This window comes from Barbus barbus (genome assembly GCF_936440315.1).
Source record: "Barbus barbus genome assembly, chromosome: 18".
Lineage (NCBI taxonomy): Eukaryota > Metazoa > Chordata > Actinopteri > Cypriniformes > Cyprinidae > Barbus > Barbus barbus.
Window position 1 is genome coordinate 21,914,437 of NC_136746.1, and position 11,457 is coordinate 21,925,893.

Sequence of the window (11,457 nt, forward strand, 5' to 3'; positions counted from 1 at the left end):
ATGTGCAGTAACTAAATATCTGTCAATATCTCCCAAAAAAAAAAAATGTTGGACTCTTTCATTACTCTTTAAAGATCACGCTAAAAACTATTTTTGCTTCTTGCAGCCATGAAGATCAATCTCATTTTGCAGCTCAGAGAGCAGAAGTAGAACCCTACATGTACCTGAGTCCAAAAGCATCAAACCCGCGATTCATTTATTAGAGAATTTTGCAGAAACCTACCGCCTCGAGAGAGGAGAGTCTGTGCTATTACATTGCTTGATACAGTAACGTAATTACACTTTGAGCAGCCGGAGTGCAGCAGGAGGCCTGAGGTATGGAGCCCTGAAATTAATGTTCATTTGACTCAAATCATTCCGAAAGTCAAGCTTAAGGGGCCATCAGTGCTATACAGCAGGTAAAGAGACTTGGACCCTGTTCTGTAAACTCACTGTGATCTCATTGACAATTGGAGGTATTCATACATAAAGTCTGATTCTAGCACAAATTCATTTTCATATGTCTGCATAGACAGTAATGTCTATTTATTGACATACTGACTGAAGCAGTTTATGTTTGATTACCTTTAGAGCTGTTATTAAATATGAAATAATATGAAATATATTATTTCATTTTAGCTAATCATACCATAATAAAATGTAACTATACCGATTTTATTTTTGTATACTTTTTACCTATTTAAAGCTTTGTATATGTAAATACATTTTACCTTCTAGATGCTGTCAACACATCCATATTGTATGCTTCAGTGTATGCGTTTTTTTCTCAACATGCTCCATAAGACTGTATAAGGCCCTCAAGATAAACAAAGCAATCTCATTGTATTTACCATATTATTTACACTAGGAGTTAACATTCACCGTTAAGAATATATATTTTTTTATTTTTCTGTGTCTGTCTGATATCTATTTCCTCAAGAGTCATCCGTTGAAGGAGCATGGACTGTTACATTCTGAAGCACCATCATACCCTCTGTGAACAAGCCTGAGTCTTTTTCAGCATATTTTCAGGTCAGTCAATGAACTGTGGAAATTGACTGTGAGGGAAGTAAATATGCACTGAGAAACAAACAGCACTTGACACACACTTCAGAAGGACCGTCGTCACAGAGACGCATTTACTGAACTTGAAAGCCACTGTGAGCGAGAACGGTGAATTTAGCACAGCGAACCCACTGCCAATCAATATGAACGGCAACTCACAGAAGACCGCGCGTCAACAGCCACTGCTCAATCCGGACAAATAGACCAACTGTGCAGCAAGGCCATTCAAGGCAGGGCGTTTATTTGAAGAGAAGTGTGGAATGAATTATAACACTATATTAAAAACCGTGTCCAATCAGACAGCCATTCTGAAGGCAGTGTAAAGACTGATTATAACTCTCAGAAGTGGAAAAAAAAGTAATAAAAGCTAGTTATAAAAGTTTCAGAGGTGGCTTTCAAAATTCCATTAGTGTATAGCAAGGGGTAATTGAGATAATTAGCATCATCATTTCTAACTAAATGCTTTTTAAACTAGGTCATTTACTTCATATTAAGAGAGATGAAGACTTGGGGAATGTATCAGTCTTTTCACCCCTCAATAGAACAGGAAGTCATGCAGGTAAAAATAGGTGTAATGGAGGCCAGTTAAGTAGCTCTGCAAGTTTTTAAAAGATTAAGCCTATTGAGAACAGACTGCATGGCATTTATGTCCACTCAAGTCAGATAATGAGGAAACTCTACAGCTCCACTGGATTTTACAGCTTTATTGGAAATGACAGTTGCATGCTCTTCTGAGAGAAAACAGCAAGAGAGTGCAGTTATCACAGCCAAGTCAAAATTTATTGGTATAGCACTTTTCATGATGTAGACTGTTTCAAACAAGGTTTACAGAAAATCTTGTTATCAGCGTTTATAATGTGCCTTTTAGTCACATTTAGCAAATCAGAGCTTGACAATAATACAGTTTACATAGCGCTATATGTATACTGTATAGTATGTTTTATCAGTTGAATAATCATCACCCCAGCACTCTCAGAAAATAAAAAAATGGTTCAGAAGCTGTTACTGTGCAGTATCCTTTCAAAAGGTACTAATACAGTATGTACCATTTAGATACTGAAATGTACACTTAGTACCTTTAAAGGGATAGTTCACCCAATAATGAAAATTTGATGTTTATCTGCATAGAATTATAGAATTTTCTTTACTGCCTGCTTTCTGTGGCTGCTAATTCCACAACATTAATTGCACAGCACTGTTTCAGCACATTTAGCAGCTAGTCGAACTGGATTATTGGATGGATAATTAATAAGATGTAGGTTTTGCATTTAAATGCTGAATGCAAAGGTGGCTTAAATCTGTCCTTTTGTAATTACTCTGCACCAGTGAACTACCTGAAACATTGGTTTGGAGCACAGACAATGCTTCTGTCTAGTGTGAATTCATGTGGTTGGGTACCATTTTAGACAGCTGGGTGAAAAAATACGGCTGTTATTGATCATTCTGAACAAAATCTCTGCTGTTAGTATTTGTAGAGCACACTGAATGCACTGGCCTCCTTCCAAGTTGAGGAGAGTTTGATATACAAGTACAAGCTAAAGCTTATTTCACTGGTGTGATTTCTCATGGTTCAAATCCATGTGTAGCCCTATGATGCAGAGTTTTCAGTTTAGACAATTGCACTAAAGCTCTGAAATTTAAGTAGGCCAGTGGTAGTGGAAAAAAGATCATGTTAAAAAGAAAATTCCACAGTCTTGTCAATAATGCGTTGAAGTACCTTCTGAAGAACAGATTTAGCACTGAGTTTGACTCCTTCATTTGTATGTATAGAACAGCATACTGAGTGACCCAGTTTCTTTCCGGAAAGACTCCATAATCTATCCAGTAGCCAAGATTAATAATTATGCTGAAGGAATAAACTTTTTGCCTCGTACCAATCAACAGGATACAAACATTCAGTGTGAAATCGAATTTGGCCTTTTTAAACTTTTCAAAGGCTTAACATCCTTATGTTTTTCTGTCAACCTCAGTCTTTGTATAGCCCTATGTCAAATGAATTGCATAGTCTTCTGGGTTGTTCCATGAGATGCATTGTAGCATTTATATAATGACTCAGACTTCTGAATATAAAATCATGACATATATCTCTGTCTTCCATAACCAGATTACACAATGTTCTCAAACACCTTTAAATCTGTGTTGCCTCCAGGTCATTATTATAATAAGGCTGTACCAGAGTCCTGCGAGAGCAGGGACAGGGATCCACGGCGCTGAATTACAGGAATGTGGGAGACAGGACGGATCTGCTTTCCTCTGTTATTACCATCTCATTAAAATGATGGGAATATTAGATCATAGCCTGTCATGCCTTGTGCTGCCCCCCCCCCCCCCCCCTCCGCTTTGCCGCATACTGACGTGTAAAGCTGAGACACATCACTCCTCAATGTAAGAAACATGAAATGAATAGCTTGACACTTCACATCACACATCAATACAAATGCTGTGATGAAGGGGAATGAGTGACCCAGTCGAGAGATGATGTTGAGGGGGTCAAGAGACTGACGTCTGGAAAAGAAAAAGGAGAAAACACACATTAGCTTCTCAAGAGCTAATACAACAGAGACAGCATGTGATGCCACTGGTTATGTCAGGTGACTCTAATGGCAACATTTTAAAAGAAAAATAAACGAGACGAGACTGTAATGCATGGGTGAATTTTTCGGTACTGAATAATACCTACCAATACTTCGAACAATTGCAGATTTAGTATAAGTGTAGAATGTATTATTAGTATTGTATATTTTTTGTAAATTTGTAAATTTTCTCTTCATAGTGAAGGACATCATCTTGAATGCACCAACTTCGTACTTGAAGCGTTTACTCTGAACCGCAGACAGTGTGGGCAGAGACGCTGAGAGCCAAGATTTTCCAAAAAACCAGACAGCAATGCAGAAAAAATTTCAGCTGAACTAGCAAAAAGTGGCAGTAAGAAGAAGTTTGCAGAACTTTGCACTATACCGTCACCCAGGTAATATATGTGAACTGTTTGTTGTTAGGTGGTGGGTAAAACTTCCAAAAAAGGTATCTGTTTGGCTCTATGTGTCCGATACTGCAGCTAAAAGTGTTTTAAAACTGAGCAATGTCTTTTGTCATGACTTTTAACCCTATAAAGCTTGACATATTAAATATTTGAATTCAGTGTTGGGGAAAGTTACTTTTAAAAGTAATGCATTACAATATTGTATTACTCCCTAAAAAAGTAACTAACTGCGTTACTTAGCTACTTTTTATGGAAAGTAATGTGTTACGTTACTTTTGCATTACTTTTTATATATGAGCAGGGCTTGATTGTTTTTAATACAAGAAGTTCTAACTATAGCAAATGTAAAAGGCCTTTTGTCATGAATCTGGTCTATGAACTTCCGTTAACTCACCACCAGAGGTCACTCGCTGACCACATGGACTCTTGCACCACACTAACTGTTGCACGCCACCTCAGACTACAATTCCCATCATCCATTGCACTGATGACACACAGCTGATTGCACTGATCACACACCCTACATAAACCATGGACTTCCTCTTCCTCTCTGCTGAGTATTGTATTGCGTTTATCACTCCCCTAGTGTTAGCTGCCTTTGTTGTCATAGTCTTGCCTTGTGTGTTTTTCTAGTGTTTTGATTCTTGCCCGCGCTTCCTGGTTTTACCCCTTTGCCTTGCCGTTTGGACTCTGTTTGCACCTCTCTTGGACTACGGCTCGTATACCTGGATTATCTCTCTGCCTTGTCCTGTTGGATATTGTTCGCCGATCGTCGACTCTCGCTAGCCCTAGGATTGCTCTGTGTCTTGCCCGTACCATATCTGTTTGCCGTTGTTTGACCCTGCCAGTTTATTGACTACGTTTATAAATAAAAGCTTGCACTTGGATCCGCACGTCTCGTTCGCTCCGTTACACCTTTCACACCAAAAAGTGTAATGAATAAAACCTCAGGCTGAAGGAAAGCTAATTTTTGCTTATTAGTATGGTTGAACTGGATCATCAAAGGTCAGCAGCAAATACATTGGTTAATAAAATGGGATTAGATACATTTGTGTATCTAATATATTTAATTATTGCAGGTTTGCGTCATATTCTGAGTTTGCATTTCACTATTTTAATTCATTTTGATGAATATTAAATCTGTTTTTTGCAAGTGGGATGAATTAATGCACATTCACATTTAGTATAGGACTACAGTAACAGCATGTTCACACAATAAATGGGAAAAAAGTAACTTAAATTGTAAAAGTAAACTGTAAATTAAAGAGTAATGTGTTACTTTACTAGTTACTTGAAAAAAGTAATATTATTATGTAACTCACTTTACTTGTAATGCGTTATCCCCAACACTGTTTGAATTTTTAAAATTTGGAAAAAAGATAAACATACAATGCAGTGCAATTCATGTAACAAATATGATACTATATGCTAAAAATTCTCAGGCATCTACGCTATATGTTCCCACTTATTGAAGACTCATCTTCACGTCATCATAATTCTTACAGTAATTTGTATTTGAGCTAAGTATGTTTAGAGATGATCATGCATCAATGTACCTTCTTATTCCTTCAATTATGTCTATATTAAAGCCATAAAGTATCTTTAAAATTAATTGCTGTAAAATCTATCTTATCAGCAGGCCCACAAAGACTTGGTGCTCACAGAAAACTCAGAACATTTGTGCAGAATTCAAACATCCATTATTCTATATAGCGACTACCATTTGAATGTCAAGTTTCACTAATTTGCTTGAGCTTTTAGAGTGTTTTAGCTGTACATAACACATTAACCACATTTAAGTACATTTACATTCCAATATTAGCAAAGAAAATGCAAAAAAAAGTATTGTGGCCCCCCGACTGAGCCTGGTTTCTCCCAAGGTTTTTTTCTCCATTCTGTCAGCGATGGAGTTTTGGTTCCTTGCTGCTGTCGCCTCTGGCTTGCTTAGTTGGGGACACTTCATTTCCAGCGATATCGTCGACCTGATTGCAAAGACACTATTTAAACTGAACTGAGCTGGATGATGACATCACTGAATTCAATAATGAAATGCCTTTAACTGAAAATCTTTTTTTTAATCTTTTCATTTTACATTATTGACGCACTATTTTCCTTTTTTGATATTGTGCAGTTGCTTTGACACAATTTACATTGTTAAAAGCGCTATATAAATAAAGGTGACTTGACTTGTGGATTCTATTTGAGCTTGCTTATCAATAACATATAAAATAAATGTAAATATATATTTTTGGATTTATTGGAAAACTTTTGAACAAAACACCCAAAAATGACAATGATGTCATTAATTACTCACCCTCATGTCGTTCCAAACCCGTAAGAGCTCTCGGATTTCATAAAAAAATATCTTAATTTGTGTTTTTCTGAAGAAGGTCTTAGGGATTGGAACGACATGAGGGTGAGTAATTAATGACAGAATTATCATTTTGGGTGAAATATCCCTTTAATACAACTATATATTTCACCTATATACCCCCAAGAAACAAAGCTTTCAAAGGGCTGTAAAGCAATATTACAAGCCACGTTGTAAAATGCAGGCGCTACATGTCAGAGTATTCTGTAATCAAGGTTGCTACCCATCTTCTAGACCTGATTTCCTGTCTCAGTATTCACTGCCTCTCCTGACACATTGGCAGTGCATTTCACTTGGCAGATCCCCGCAGCTCGAAAGGGCACCTCAGCATCCACAAGCAGAATAGCCGATTCTTCTGTTGCGACTCAGTATTCAGTGTGCGTATCTAGGGCTAAATGATCTCTTCCTCTCTCTCTCTCTCTCTCTGCTTCGCTGTCAAGAGCTCTGGAAGAGTGAAGCAGTCACACCTGCTTCCCCTCGGAGCTCACAAGGACAGTGTGGCGAGGTCCACTGTTTCCAGAAGACATACAATTAGCATTTTTTAATTGCCGTTCATGATTGCCTTAAAGAAATAATTAACCTAAAATGGAAATGTTGTCATTAGTGTCATTATTACAAGGGGTTTTGTGAAAAAACACAACAAAATTAAACCATTATTTAATGAAATCATTTTTAAAATTTGTGGTTACAGGTTTGAAATTACATGCAAATTAGTAAATTGATGGGGGGGGGGGGGGGGGGGTCTATCCATTTAATCTCTTATTTTAATTAGATGTGTAATCCAAAGTTTGGTGGCTCTTTAATCAGAGAGATGCTTCTCCCAATACCCAAACTTTTTTCTCTCTTTTGAACAAGTACTGTGGTTTTTCTCAGATTGGATGAGCTTCATCTGATGCTAATTAATTCAGAGCCCCTAATGGAGGCCAAGATCTCTGATAGATAGATCAGTCTTCTCACTCCCCCATGATTTCATGATCAATTCTCTGAAGGCTGCCTAGCAACAGAACACAGGTTCCTGGCCACTGAGCGTGAGCCACCGGCTTGGGTGAATGCAATAGTTTTTATAAATGCAATGCAATAGCATAGAATTTATAAATAATAACCTAATATTTCTGCAATGCCACAGACTGATTATGCTAGCAAACAATATGTATGTGGTATGGAACTGGAAATTTAATGCACTCTTTCCTAACGTTGGGATCAGAAGAAAGGCAATGCAAAGACTGTTTTTCATGCACAAATTGGTGGGCGGGGCTAAACAGGCAGTGATGTAAAAGCAGGCATTGATCATCTTCTGCGGAGATGGCATTTAGCCACACTATTACATCATAAAGTGGCATATTCCACAATCTGTCGTTTTGGCAGATTGACTTCAATATAATATCACACTATTTTCTATTCTTAACTGTTTTAAATTATTTTTAAATCAATTTTTATGTAATTTTATTTGTATTGTTGTGATTATTATTATTATTATTTTTAATTCTTTGTTTTTTATTGTTGTGATTATTATTTTTAATGACTATTTCACTTCCTTTTATGTAAAGCACTTTGAATTACCACTGTGTATGAAATGTGCTATATAAATAAACTTGCCTTGCCTATAAGCTGTTTTTGAACTTTTGAGTTCTGAAACTTACAGGATGTTTTTATAGTTCAATGACCTCTTAAATGTGAAAATATCAGTCTTTAAGGTGAATATTGATGTTTGATGTCACTTTTGCTGCAGTAGCTCTGTGTTGTTTGGACACAATCCTTCTTCGTGTTCAATGGTTCCTGACATTCACTTTCAGTTTTTGCCCACAATTTTTCTTTGCTGAAGTCTTGCTATGCTTTGTGTACAAATAATCTTTTCATAGTCTTTTGTTCTTAAAACACAAAACATTAGACTGTTAAAGGGTTAGTTCACCCAAAACCCGTGAGACCTCCGTTCATGGATTATTTTACCGATCTCCTTGCTACGTTACTGGACCTTGATCGTGTAAGGACCCTTGCTGTCAATGTAGGGTCTGAGAGCTCTCAGATTTCATGAAAAATATCTTAATTTGTGTTCCGAAGATGAATGGAGGTCTTATGGGTTTGGAACATCATGAGGGTGCGTAATTAATGACAGAATTTTCATTTTTGAATGAACTATCCCTTTAAGGTTACAGATGCTTTTGCTAAATGGACTTCTTTCATTTGCCCTTTTTGGAAGTCTAACAAGCCACCCATGGTTTGTACTAAATACTGCTGAACACAACTTTTACTACATTATTATACAACCTAGAAAATATAGAAAATCTGTATTTTACACATATGATATTAACCCTCATAATAATGGATGCCTAAAGGTGTGGCATGATTTTTCTGTGACCTAGTGAAAAAAAAGGAAACATTTAATACATTAAACAAACTGTGAAAATTAGTCAGTATAAAACTAGGCTATAAGCTCATGAGGGGGTTTACCCCCTGAGACCGCTGGATGAGGCATTGACCTGCCACCAGCTTATTTACAACTGGGAAATCATTTATTGCATCTGCTATCATTTCATTGAGGTGAACACTACAGATGACAGAGTAAAGAATGTCCTTCACTTTTTACTGAATGTTATGTTTGTTTTCAACATAAAGTCTTTGAAGACATTGGTCTAATAAAAAGAACGCCTGGTTCAATTTATAGAAACCCTGATTTTAAGAGCCTTTTCTCCTAATGGAGGTCCTAACAAAAACTCAGGTGGAACATGCTCATGTAATACAAATGACCAAAAGCTGAATATGAATAAGCAATATTTAACTGTTTTCTTGCCAATGTTCTTTCAACATGACATAACGTCAATGACTATGGAAATGCATAACCTGCCCACAAACAAACTTGGTCACATCTCAGGCTTTTAAAACAAGTCTTACTCACTTTTCTAGTTTTGCTAACTTATTTTAACATACAAAGTTATTTCTTTCTACTTAGAAAACAACAATGTATAACCCTGAACTAATAATCCTCTAAAATCAATACTTTGTGCTGCTTCTTATTAAAATCGGTACACGAAGGAGGGAGAGAGATCTGTTTAAGCTTGTTTCGGTAACAGAAATATGCAGAGTAAGCTCTTTCTGCCTTCATCTCTGTACTGGGAGGCTTTACTCTGTCCATCACAGAGCAGAGGGAGAGAGTGAAGGAGGGAAGGATGGATTAAAACAGCTTTGTTAAGACTAAGTGGATTAGCAGCAGGTAAAGCTCTCACTGTATTTCCGTCGTGATGATGTTAGCGCACGTCCTGTCCCAGCCATCTGCCATTTATCTGTGATGGATGAGCCAGAGCAGGCATCACTTTCAGCACGTCCACGCACACAGTTGTTTTTCTCTCATTGTGGGATCTTTCCGCTGTTTTGTTTTTTTCTCTGAGCTAATGAAATATTCTATCCCCTAACCCCTAAATCTTTCCCTCACATAAACCTTTTTGCATTTTTAGATTTTCATTAAGATATTATTTAGCGGGTTTATTGGAACTGTTGGCTTGTCCCCACAAATGTAGAGCGTTTTAGGTTGTGAGGCTTCCAAATTTCCATTGTTGGTTTATGATGCACTGCAGATTCATTTAAAATGATATTGAATCAGTCTGGATGGATCAGATTTGGATGTATTGAAAAACTGCTTCTTTCTTTAGAAAACCTTGCTTTCAAAGGTGAGAAGAAAGGTGACCCAAAAGAATAGTAAAGCCTAAATATCCTACATTCATATGATATATATACATTGAACTGTAAAATTGACCAGCATCCTACAAAACTGTGCTAGTTTCTTAGTCATCATCATTTCATGCCATCATCTTTTAAATTCACTCAAATAAATGTTTCATGATCATTTTTTCCTGTATTAAGCAGGATAATGTACAGTCATTATCACAAAATTATTACATTCCATTATTACCACAAATTAAACCCCTTCAGGGTAATACAAGACCTGTTCACCCGGTCCGGGTTTATTTTGCGATAATGAAAGCACATTTTCCCATACATATATAATGAAATGACAGAATTTGAAAAAAATATGCCATCACAGTGTGTGTTCAGTTACATAGGGTTAATACACCCTACGTATCCCAAGACAAATTAGAGTTGTACAGTTTCGTGACATTTAATAATGTGAAAATTGGAATGAACAAGATGTTAGATTTGAGCTTATGAATATTAATTAGGTGAAGTTCATTCATTAGTTCTACCTGATTTGCTTAAAGCCAGATGTTGGATTACTCACATCACTTATATAGTGGGATAAGTGGTATACTTATAGTGGGAGAAGGGCATATGGTTGCTACACTTTTCTTCAACCTTGCATTTTATTCTCATATGGATCTTCTACTGAACAGGCAGTTAAATAAAGATAAAGAACAAATCCATATATTCATAATATGCAGCGATATATGGGCCTGTGATGATGAGCAGGCACAGACAGACTCTGTCAGCATGAAAAGGATTGTGTGTCCTGAAGCATAAGAGTGTCTGTCCTGCCATATGTGGACATTATGTCCATGTGCTCGCCTTATGCGTTAGGCCCTGCATATTGGTATGTATGCATGAGATCACCCACACTAAGCCACCCAATCGAGCATGTCTCCCATGGGCTTTTACAGTGCCTTCGCCACATAAATCAAAGGTGTGGAAGCAACTCACCAGTTCAAAGCTCAGCAGCGAAGTGGATTGTTCTGGAAGGATATGAGCATGGCTCACTCAGCCATTAAACAGTGTGAGGCTCAGTAAGGGAATTCAGAGGGCAGAGGCGGGCTTTGATGTCACCAGATTTCACGTTTAGAAATGAAATGCCGGGATAACACAACCTAATCTAATGGAAATACATCCTGGTGTGCATAATACAAACCTGAACTCAGGTCAGAGGAGTTATAGGAAGCAGAGGATATGGACAAATTATGGGAATTTAATTGTAGGAGACTGGCACTCAATGGCGTTACCAATATGCTTTTACTGTAATATATCAAAGTAAGTGATACACAACTGTTGAAGGCCGAGAAAATAACTTTTCATCAGTCTGCATTTCATATGTATTTTTAATGTGATTTGTGATTGATCA